Consider the following 12,377-nt stretch of genomic DNA (forward strand, 5'->3'; position numbering starts at 1 on the left):
TCTACGATAGATTATTTTGCCTATTCTAGAAGTTCATATAAATGGAATCATACAGTATATACTCTTTTGCATAAGGCTGCTTTCACTCAGCTTAATGTTTTTGAGATTCATCTATACTGTTATACATATCAGTAATTTGTTCCTTTTCATTGGGTAGTATTCTGCTGTAGGAATGTACCACAGTTTGTTTGCCCATTCTCCCACTGATGGATACGTGGGCTGTTCCCAGCTTGGAGCTATTGTGAAGAAGATGCTATGAACACTCTTTTACAAGCTCGTTTGGAAATATATGCTTTTATTTCTCTTGAATAAATACTTAGGAGTGCGCTTTGTTATTATAAAAAACTGACATCCTTTTCCAAAGTGATTGATCATTTTCTGTTACCACCAAAAATGAATGAGAGTTCCAGTTGCTCCACTATCTTGTCAACATTTGGTATTGTCAGTCTCTTTAATGTTCCAGATATGTATGTACTAATATCTCATTGTGGTTTTAATTTATATTTCCATGAAAAGGTGGATATAGCTCCTTGCCAAGGGTCACAGCTTAGCAAGCAGAGTACATGCTCTCTTGCGCAGACCACATCCTGTCCAACTGTACATGGCATCCCTGCTTCCTATCTTCCTGTCTAGTGGGCACAGTGAATAAGAGCCAGCCCTTGAAGTACCATCTTTATTTTAAAGAAAGATAGCATTTATAGTGGTTGAGAATGGCCTCTGCAGTCAGACTGCCTGGACGCAGATCCCAGCCTCACCACATACCAGCTGGGTGGTGATGAGCAAATTACTTAACATTTCTAACTTGTTCTCTCAAACCTACTCATAGGTTTGTTGTGAAGATTAAGGAGATAATACACATAATATGCTTAGCACAGTGCCTGGCACACAGTAAACACTAGTAAATGTTAGCTGTTTTGTTATTGCTGTATCTAACTAGAAAAGTTATATATGATTATTGTAGAAAACTTAGAAAGTAAATAAAAGTAAAAAGAAGTTTAAAGTCATCCTAACCCCACTACTCAAAAATAACTGTTATTAACACTTGGTGCTTTTTTTTTTTTTTAGTATTTCCTATGTAAAATTTTTTAAAAAACACAGTTGACATCATACTCTATATACAGTTTCATATCCTCTTTCCTATATTTAACTCGACATCATTAACATCTTGCCATGTCATTGCATACTCTTTGAATATTCTACACTTAAAGGGTGTGTAATGTTCCAGCAACAGATGTACCACATTCAGAATGTGTCCTACGTGTGTAAGGTGATAAGGCAGTGAGTTCAGGATCAACGACTCTAGGTATAGCCTTGACTACATGGGATATTTCCTTAGGAAATTTTTAAAGCCATTGACAAACATTGCCAAATTGGAGCACCACGTTAAAAACCTATTTTTTCACTTTTCCCTGAACATAAATGTATGAGGCAATAAAAAACGAAAAAAAAAAAAAAAATGTTGTAAAGAAAAAAAGTGAGACAATACACGAATGTGAAAAAATACTCTACAATATAGAAAGTAAAAGCCTCTCCTCCCTCTCTTTATAATCCCACTAGTAAAGGACAATCACTTTGACATACACGCTTCCAGACTTTTTTTCCGTACATATACAACCATATACAACCATATACAACCATATACAACCATAGGTATAAGTATACTAACCCAAGGGTATGGGGGTTCTGGATCCTGCCCAAGCCTGCTTCCAGTCCTGACTCTGCCATGTGTAACTGTGTGACCTTGGGCAAGTTAACTAGCCTCACTGGGCCCTGTTTTTTTTTTTTTTTTTTTTCGGGCCCTGTTTTAAAGGTCTCAGGCTATTGTTTCTGTAGGGATTTTCAAACATCTCCAAGGCCCTCAACCTCCTCAACCCTGGATAGCAAAAGGAAAGTGGATGAGAGCCCATTCTTGAAGCTGGGAGTCACCTGAGCCCCTTGGGCCAGACTTCCCTGCTGAACTGCTTCCCCAGACCCCCCACACCACGGGCAAATTTGGGGCCCCTGAGAATTGCAGCAGCTAGAATGGATTCACCTGGGCAAATGGGAAATTGCACAAATTTCCTATGCAGGTGGGCGGCTTACCGAGTTACCCAATGCTCACCCAGGAGGGTGTGGTTACCTGGGAATAGGTGGGTGTCTGGGCCTCACGTACCACTTAGAGGCCCAATCAAAGTCACCCTGTCCCTGTCGTGGGGGTGGGAGGGATACCACCACTTAAAGCTTCCTCAAAAACACACATCACCCTCTCCAGCCCAGGGAGTCAAGCTGTGGTTGTCACTGTGGCACAGGGGGACAGCTCACCGGACTTCTTTTTTTAATTTAATTTTTACTTTACATTGGAGTATAGTTTATTTACAATGTTGTGTTAGTTTCAGGTGTACAGCAAAGTGATTCAGTTACACATAAACATATATCCACTCTTTTTCAGATTCTTTTCCCATGTAGGTTATTACAGAATGTTGAGTAGAGTTCCCTGTGCTATACAGTAGGTCCTGCTGATTATCTCTTTTATATATAGTAGTGTGTATCTGTTAATCCCAAACTCCTGATTTATCCTGGACTTTTAAATAAATGTGCAGCAAGTCACACTGAGCAACCCTCACCTCGCTTAGGTCTTCACCAGGAATTGCCAAATGCCACCTCCAGTTTACTCGCCCAGGATCCCAGTCACATGGGTGTTTTCATTACCTCTCCAAGCTGACCTTATTCAACAACACAAGGAAAATCAATGGTGTGATTAATTATTAATCAGTGGTGTGATGAATTGAACTAAAACCACAAGACACGCCCTGTTTTGTCTGGAGACTCCGCAGAGCTGCCTCCTCCAGGGGGAGGGAACTGGGCCACTTGTTTGGCTTATTTACTTACGTGCACGCATCTGGCCTACTACATCGCATAGTGATTCAATTCAGGACAGGTCCATCGGATGGGCCAGCACCCAAGGTGGAACCAGGCTGGGAAAGGATGCTGGAATCCGGGAATCAGCTTCCCTGTAACCTCAGCAGCAGAATTCTCCTGTTTTCCATTCACCCTCTCTCTCCTTCATGATGTGTTTCCTCCCCGGAAATCTCATTAACCCTGAGACTTTCTGAACATTTTCCCCAGGTAGATGGGGCTGGCCTTTGGAGGGAGGGGTTACTTAGGTTGAGTTTCCAGGAAAACCCCACGTGCTCAGGATGCATCTGTGGACCCCCGGGAAGGTTACATAACCTCCTCAAGCCTCAGTTTCCTCATCTGCAAGAGAAGTTTCCCTGTGGGGCGTTGCAGGGTTTCAATAAAATGACACCGTGTGCCAGGCTTGCTTCCGGGCCTTTGCACATGCTGTCCACTCTCCCTGAGACACAGTTCCCCTCTGCCCACCGCAGCCCTAGCCCCTCCACTTGATTGACACCAACAATCTTTCCAGCGGGAGGCAAATGCTATTTCTTCAGAGAACACCCACAGCGTGGTCAGGTGCCCGGTAAAGAGCACCCACATTTCCTCCTACTTGCCGTCCCCAGCCTCATCACAGCTATGATTTAAGTAATGTCCACCTCCTCGGCCCATACTGGGGGTCCCACAGAGCAGGGCTGGGTCTGAGTGGCTCATCCCTCCGTCCCCAGTCCCTGCACAGGTCGGAGGCTCGGTGGGCACTCAGGGAACATCAGAGTCCTTTTCAGAACCACGGCCTGTGGATCTGAAACCTCCGACACCTGCCTGAGGTCCTTAGGCTTGGCATCTTGTGGGATGAAGTTTGGGCGGAGGCCAAGGAGACTGTGGCAGAAGCCTCGGAGTACAGCCTGGGGTGCCTCGTGGCTCTGAGCCCCAGGCTGAGCTCCCCTGGAACTTGGGGTTCAGTCTGTTCCCTGATTCTGTGGTCAGATTAGGGGTGGGCAGGCTCAGACAGGCCAATTCTGAAGCACAGTCCACCGGGGCGGGCAAACCCAGGGCCTCACCCTGTACCCAGCGCACACGCAGGCTGCTACACGCCTGGTGAGACTCAGAGGGCTGCTCTCCCCATGCAGTTCCGCCTTGTGTCCATTCCGAGAGAAAGGAAAGCGCCTGACAGAGAGTGTGGTCCCATCAGGCTCCTGCCCAGAAGGGAAAACACACAGACACACAGGCTAATAAGCACACACGTGCACACACACACTCGACTCAGAGAAAACTCTGGAGCCAGGCCCAGCCCTCTGCTGTGGTTTTTCACGGGCCCAAATATTTCTCCTCCTTGGGTTATGGGCTGAGGAGGGTGGGAATCCTGATAAACACGGCCCAGGGCCACGGGGACCTGGTTGTCTGTGTGCCCTGGGCAGTTACACTGAGAATAAGAATAATGCAAACAGCAGCAGGCCTTTTATCAAAGACTTATTATGTGCCAGGCACTGCGCAAGGCTCTTGGGAGACAGCAATGAACAAAAGAGGTAAGAAGCTCTGCCCTTGTGCAGCTTATGGTTGGAGAAGACAGCTGATAAATGAACTAAATAAGTACTTTATATAGCGGGTTAGGTGACAAGTCCTACGTAGGAAAATAAAACAGGAAAGAAATGTGGGGCTGGGCAGGGGATGCTGAAAGTCTAAACAGTGTGACCAGGAAAGGCCTCCCTGAGAAGGTGACCCCTCACAGTCTCATGTAACCTTCTTAACAAGCTCTTGAAGTTATTACTATTTCATCCCCATTTTATGGATGAGGGAACTGAGGCTGAGAAGGGAAATGAACTTGCTCTGTGAGGGCAGAGTCGGAATTTGAACCCAGGCCTTCCTGACATCAAAGCCCTAACCTGCCCTGAGAGCCTGCCTGCCGGCCCCGAGGCCCCAGCCTGCCATGCCCCTTGAAGTGCAGACCTGCAGGACCCGGAGCTGTGTTCAAAATTCCAGCTGCTGGGTTACCTGAAGAGGGCTGGGCATGTGTCTCCAAGTCAGACCTGTTTGGGCTGGACAGCCAGGCCCCTGAAAAAGTTCTTTTGTGCTTTCTCAAAGGGCCTCTCAAGAGGGTTAAACACCCTCACATTAGTGCTAATTTGGGGCTGCCTTTCCTATTCAGCCAGTGACAAAGCCGGGTGTTTGCACAAGGGCCTGAGGAATGGGACCACACGCACTGCCAGGGAGCAGACTCCGTGCCCGCAGCCACCCTGCCCTCCCAGGCACCTGTTTCTCTCTGCAGAGATTCCTCGTCCTCCTGCTCTAGCTCTGCCCCGCCACCATCTGAACAAGCCTTTGTCCCCCCACCCATCCCCGTAAAAACCCACTGGGGAACAACAGAAGCCCCATGTACAAAGGAGACCGTTGGATCTTGATTCACTTACAAACCCCCGTTGACATGAACCAAAAATGTTTGTCATAACGAAAAATGGAAACAACCTCATTGTCCATCAAAGGGGGAAATGGTTAAATAAACGAGAGAACATGCACACCAACAGATATTTAAAAAGAGTGAGGCAGATCTGGGGGTACAGAAACACACAAAGTGCTGCGCAACCTGCTGTTATGTGAAGAAAGAAAACTGCAAAATAATATATATATATAGTGGGCTCTTATTTAGGCTGATTTAAAAACAGTCCCAAGTAGGTGCCTATAGCCCTTGATATGATTGTAAACACATAGGAGTCTGATGAAGAAGATTTAAAAATCATTGCACTTTGGTCAGAAAAATAATAAAAATATGCTATAAATGCTTAAAAATATAGAGGGTCTGAAAAGAATCCATCAAATTGTTAATGGGGAAGGAGCAACTGGCTGCAGGTGGGGATGGAGAAATGAAGGCAGACTTGCAATGTTTTGTTGCATTTTCCTCTGAAAGTTTTAAAATAATGGGAATATATGTGTGTATATATATGTATTTATGTATGAATATATCTGTGTGTGTGTGTGTGTGTGAGAGAGAGAGAAGTACTTTTTTTTAAAATAAATTTATTTCTTTTATTTATTTATTTTTGGCTGTGTTGGGTCTTGGTTGCTGCGCGTGGGCTTTCTCTAATTGCTGTGAGGGGGGCTACTCTTCGTTGTGGTGCGCAGGCTTCTCATTGCGGTGGCTTCTGTTGCGGAGCACGGGCTCTAGGCGCGCAGGCTTCAGTAGTTGTGGCACACGGGCTCAGTAGTTGTGGCACATGGGCTCAGTAGTTGTGGCTCGCGAGCTCTAGAGCACAGGCTCAGTAGCTGTGGCGCACGGGCTTAGTTGCTCCGCTGCATGTGAGATCTTCCCGGACCAGGGCTTGAACCCGTGTCCTCTGCATTGGCAGGCGGATTCTCGACCACTGCACCACCAGGGAAACCCGAGAGAAGTACTTCTAATGAAGAACTCCCATTTTGTTATGCGCAGCCAATTCTCGTTATTTGTGACAGTTACATCCTATGACGTTGCCACGAACCAATGAATTGAATGAGACAATTCTGAACCAGTGATCCTACAGGAAATACAGGGTTAAGTTCCTGCAAGCCTCTGATCACAATATTTTCATCCACTGATTAACATACAACCTTGTTTTGTGTGTTTCTGTTTAAATGCATATTATTTAATATAAATCGTTGACTCACTAACATCGACCCCAGCCTGTAACTCGTGGCCGATTGAAGCTTCTGACACATGTGTGTTCTCCGTCAGCCCCCTCACGGCTTTCCTGCTGTAGGACACCGGACAGAACTTCAGCACTATGCTTGGGAGCCATTTTAAACAGCGAAATCAGCAAGAAAGAGCACAAAAATGTGAAAAGCGCGATACCAAATAGCGCACAAAAAGGATCCGTGTTTATTTATTTATATTTTTCTTTTCCAGCCGCACTGAGTGCTTGTGGGATCTTAGTTCCCCAACCAGGCATTGAACCCGGGGTCCTCGGCAGTGAGAGTGCTGAGTCCTAACCACCGGCCTGCCAGGGGATTCCCCAGGACCCGTGTTTACAGTATAAGAACTGACATGAGAAGGCAGAGCCACGGCTGGGAATGTGCTGCTGGGCGACTCAGGTTTTTGTCACTTTGTGCATGTCCCAGGATGATCACGAAAGTGCCTTGAGTATTGATTTGGGGATTACAAAGAAATTTTAGCGAGTAGGCATGTTCACAAATGGGGATTGACTGTATATACTTCAGCCTTCCTCCCACACCTGGGATCACTCTCATCTTGGGTTTTTAAGGTTCCATTTGGCTTCTGCAAGCTCCCTGGTGCTCACGCCAGACCACTGGCGGCTGTGTGATCAACATCTGAGCTCAGTTTCCTCTCCCTTGCAGGGTGGAGCATCTGCACACTGCCTCACACAGTGCCTGACATGTAGCAGGTGCTCAAAAACGGCCACTGTTACCATCACCACCATCGCCCCGTGATGGGCACTGGGGGTTCCACTGAGGTTTGGCAAAGGGCTGTTTACACCAGAACTCCAGGCTGGCATCCTTTCCATGTATTCTTTGTCCCACCTTTCCCTTCTCTGGCTGCACCTACAAAAGCAGACAACAATCTGAATATTGGAACATTGAAGGCAATAAAATTACTTCCTGACACCAGGTTGAATGGGAACTTTTCCCCTTTGAAATGATGGTCCTCTTCTCTTCTCTCCCATCACCTCAGGTGTGACCCTGGGGCTCTGCTCGCTCCTTGGGATTCCCATGAGACTGCTTAGCACAGATCTCGCTGGCTTATGGTTAACAGTCAAAAAAAAAAAAAAAAAAAAAATGCTTCGGGCTCAGAGCCAGGATGGCAACTCACTAGGGCTCGGCTGCTGCTTACTCATCAATATTCCCTGTGCTCAGCACAGATCAGTGCCTCATGAAAGGCTATCAGCTGAAAAACTAGGGCCCAGGAGTGAACGGAGCTTCCCACTCCAAACCTCCCCCAGTACCAAGGAGAAGGCAAAGATCATGTGTCAGCAGTGTGTGCTCAAGAAGCAGTATCTCACTTACTGATATTTTCAGCTTAGTCTAGTGTATCTAAACCTCCTAAATGGCCCTAGACAAATTTTTTCACTCTAACGAAACTGTGATTTCATTAGAAATTTCACCCTAATGCAACCTGGGAGAATAATGTAAATTTCAATTTTTAATTTTAAGAAACTTTTAATACTGGAGAGAATAGTCAAGAAACAAAGGGAACAATGGACAGAGTTAGCACTCAAAACATATTTGTGGAGGGGTAGGAAAAGGGAGGAGGCTAAATGCCTGACAACTGGATGACCAGACAAACTAGCAAATGAACCAATGCATGAATGAAATGGAACCACTGTTTCTCCCCCACACCTGACCACGGCTGGAAAGGGAGAGTGGTGAAGTGAGTTGGCCAATATAGAACAGGCATTGGCACAGCAGGTATACTTGCTATGTGACTGGTTCTGTGCTGTGCCTTTTGAATGTATTAACTAACTGAAACCTCAAGCCAATTCTAGGAGATAAGTATTACTGTCCCCACCTTACAGATGAGCAAACTGAGGCCCCTGAGATGCAAAGCAACTTGCCCAACCTCACAAGGCTGGTTAGCAGGGCAACTGGACTTGAACCCACACGGCTGGCTCCAGAAGCTGCCCTCCCAGCCACTACGAGACACTGTCCCTCTGGGCTGTGATGGCTCTGGTCCCTCAGAGACACTCCCAGGAGGCCAACACCCTACCCGGTGGTGTGAGAGAGGGGTTGTGCCCTGCTCAGGATGGTGCCTAGATCCTGCTGCCCAAATCACTGGGTCCGGACTCCTTTGCTGCCTCTTTCCCATTTCTCCACAGTCTGGTTCCAACAGAACTTTTTGCATCTTATCTCCTTCTTCTTCTTTTCCTGCACCGAACGCTGCGTCCCAGCCCGGCTGCTCCCTGGTCACACCCATGCGTTCCTGTCTCTCCGCCTATCCTACTGCTGCTCCTGCCCTGGCCCAGAATGTGTTCTATTGCAATCCTCCCCACGTCTCCAAGCCAAGCTTCGATGCTACCTAGCCCATGAAGCCCTCCTTGGTTGTCCCTGCTGGAATGCATCACACCTTGCCTGCCTTTAGGCATCAGTAGCTAACTCTTATCATACCCCCCGCCCCCCCCCCCACCGACCTGGTCCTCTCCCCCTCCGCCCACCACTCCCACCTTAAGAAAGTCTCATTGACCAACAGCCTGCGCTGCACCTTCACACCCCTCCCCGCCCCAGACCTTAAGATGCTGGAGAGCAGGGAGCTTAGACCGCCTCATGCCCTTGTCCCCACAACCTGGCACTGCAACTGACATAGTGAATGAACGTACTTCTGACCTCTTGGTTATAATGAGGGTATTAACAGTAAAAGTCGATGACAGTTTAAAAGTCATCTGCTCCATGAGTCTGTGTTCCACTGCTAGCTGCTAATAACATGCTGGCGTCCCAAAGTCCTTAATTCCAGGACTTCTTAAGGCTCTCTCAGTACACACCACTTTTCATCACGCTTCTGTGCCTTTGCCATGCTGTTCCAATATTTGGAATGTTCTTTCCCATCTCAGTTGCTCAGAGAGAGAATCCAATCCTTGTAAACTTGGTTCAATGTCCCCTCCTCTAAGAAGTCTTCCCTGACCACTCAGGGCCCTCTTTTGCCCCAGAGTGAACCACTTCTTCTTTCGAGTTTCTCTGCACGTCACACCTACCTGGGTGGTTACCAAGCTTGCTGCTGTACTGCAATGGATATTTCCGTGTGTCTGTCCCCTGATAGCTCTTTGAGGCCAGGAACATGTCACATCATCTCTATGGCCCCAGGACCAAACATGGTAATGTTCAAGCATATTTTGGGGTAGATTTCTCCAAAAGAAAATCTATGTGTATCAGGATAAATTACTACACATGTAGTGCTTAGAACAGTGTCTGGCACATAATAACTGCTACAGACATATGAGCAATTGATACAGCCCAACGGAGCTGTGGTGAGGATTAGATCAGATCATACTTAAAATGTGCCCTGTCCAGAGCCTGGTGTATGGTAAGAGTTCAATTGACAGAAGCTGTTATTTAGTATGAATTTAGCTCAAATTCAGCACATTACATATGAGCTCTTGGGGGAAAAAAACAAACCTGGACAGAAACTCCAAGGCTTTCGATCTCACTCTGCAGTCTCCTGTGAAAGGGAAGTGGGTGTGTCCTGCCGCCTGACTCAGAGAAGGGCGCCCCCTCCCACCTGGTCCTACCCGTCTTCTTGTGTCTGCCCATCCGTGCGGTGATCAGACTTGACCCTGGAGAGTAGCAAAGATCCTATCACTGCCCCAGGGTGGGGGCTGGCAGGAGGGGTTATAATTATGGGTTTCACTGAAATCGTGGATATAATGAATGCTGCTTTCTGCGGCTCCTCTAAGGGTTCTGTGGGCCCCTCCACGACCCCTCCTGCCTGGGTGCCCCCAGAAGCCGGCACTCCCAGCCCAGCGACTAACTTAACTCACTGTGTGTGCTAAGCACTTTATGTGAAGTATCTCATTTAATGCTCACAAAGGGCATTCTTTTCCCCATTTCACAGATGAGGAAACCGAGGCTCAGGGAGGCAAAGGGGGTGGCCAAGACAGGCTCCAAGGTCTTTTTGACCCTCGGGCCTGTGATCTTAACCTCTACCCCAGTTTGCATCCCAAATGGTACCAAAATCTGGTAGTAATCATACAGTTAAGAAACTGGGCTCTGGACCCTAAGAGACCTGGGTTTGATTCTTGGCTCTGACCTGTGTCATCCTGGGCAGTCACATCACCTCTCTGAGCCTGGGTTTCCTTCCAGGTTTGTTGTGAGGACTAGCTGAGAAAATGTATGTAAGTGTCCGTAAGTGCCTGGGACAGATGAGGGTTCAGTAAGAGTCGGATAACATTCATTCACTGTCATTGTCGTTGTTAGGCTGCAGAGTCCTGAAATCACCGTCTACATACATACAGACATCAAGGCGTTAAGAAACCTCTTGGTATTAGACATGCCGCATGTGACATTTCCAATTTTGTCCAGATCCTGAGTCATGAAAAAATGCACTGAGTCCTGGGGTTTCCATTTCGCTTTTATTAAGCCATCAAGTTGTGGGATGTATAGTAAGCAACAGGATCTTGAATGGAAAGCAAATGAAATGGATCCCCCGATTTGCTGTGTGAGTTGCATCCAGTCAATGAACCTCTCCGTTCCTGAGTTTCTCTCTGAGGCTCGTAGTGACCATAGGGTAGAGCCTGGAGCTCTTGGAGGGAAAGGGGTTTTAGAAGCCCTGGGTCATCCTGTCCTTGTTTCCCTTTTCCTGTCACCTGTTTCCGTGATGAATGCCTGGGAGGGGAAGATGTGCAACAGGGAGGAGGAAAGGGAGGGGACTGTTATTTACTGATCTGGGAGCACCTCTTCAAGACAAACCACAGAGCCTCATGTCTCCTGTGACCCACTTCCCTCTGTGGCCCCGAGCAAGTATCACCCTGGCTCGCGGTGACTATGCTACGATCACCTCCCTCCAACTTACTCACCTCTCCCGGCGAGGCAGGAAGGAAATACCGTGCCTGGCATTGGGCAACGCCAAGGCCCAGGCAGGGCTCCATTAAACCCTGAAATGAACCCTGGGTCCCATCTGCCGGGCCCCATCCCCAAGTATGCTGGGGCTTCCTAGGTAATTTGTGAGCTTCTTCACTTTGCCTGTTATTATGTTCCTCTTATTAACGAGTGGGTTTAGGACATTCAGGACTTCCTTAATTATGGCTTCCTCCTTCCTGAGCATTCTGTCTTAGGATTTTTGACACTGTACCGGACAACTCGGTCTTTCCACTGGAAACGGCAAGGTGCGGGATGAGAGACGGAGATGCCAGGCTCTTTCCAGTGGGCAGACGGGGAGCTACTTCAGCTCAGGCCCAGACGGGCTCTTGCTCCCAAGGGCCACCAGCCCACCACCTCCTGTCCCCAGCGGGCAAACCCCACACACAACCAGAGTGGAACTGGGGAGATTCTGTACACACATTTCTTTTAAAATTCAGAGGCCCAGCACTTGGTCTCTAAAAGTAGTAGAGTTCTATCTGGTTCACTGCTCTTTTGAGCTTCCTGGTTTCTGAGGTAGGTCTGTGGGGCAGCTTTTAACTTTTGAGGCACTTTTTCCTCAATTTCTCTCGGGCTGAGATCGGTGGGAGGAAGGGTTGGAGGTGAGGGGACACAGTCCCAGTGAACAAAAACGCCTTTCTTTTCATTCCATGGCATTCGACACACCAGCACGCTTAATAAAACAGGTGGCAGGCCCGGCGAATCCAGGTGCTGATTCAGCCCTGACACCACTTCCCTTTCATCTTGGGCCTCGAATGTTTAACAGCCGCTTAAGGAGAAGAGATGGAAGAGTTTATCTCCTTAATACGCCATCCTGAAACTGCTGTGTGTAATCGTGCTCGTCTCCCCGGAGGCTGGGGGCATCATTTCTGCTTATATTAGTAATTTATCTGGTGTGTCTAAGAACTATTGATAAGGTCATCCTAAAAAACAACAACGACAAAGATGAACCATTG

Source organism: Balaenoptera ricei, chromosome 1 (assembly GCF_028023285.1).
Source record: "Balaenoptera ricei isolate mBalRic1 chromosome 1, mBalRic1.hap2, whole genome shotgun sequence".
Lineage (NCBI taxonomy): Eukaryota > Metazoa > Chordata > Mammalia > Artiodactyla > Balaenopteridae > Balaenoptera > Balaenoptera ricei.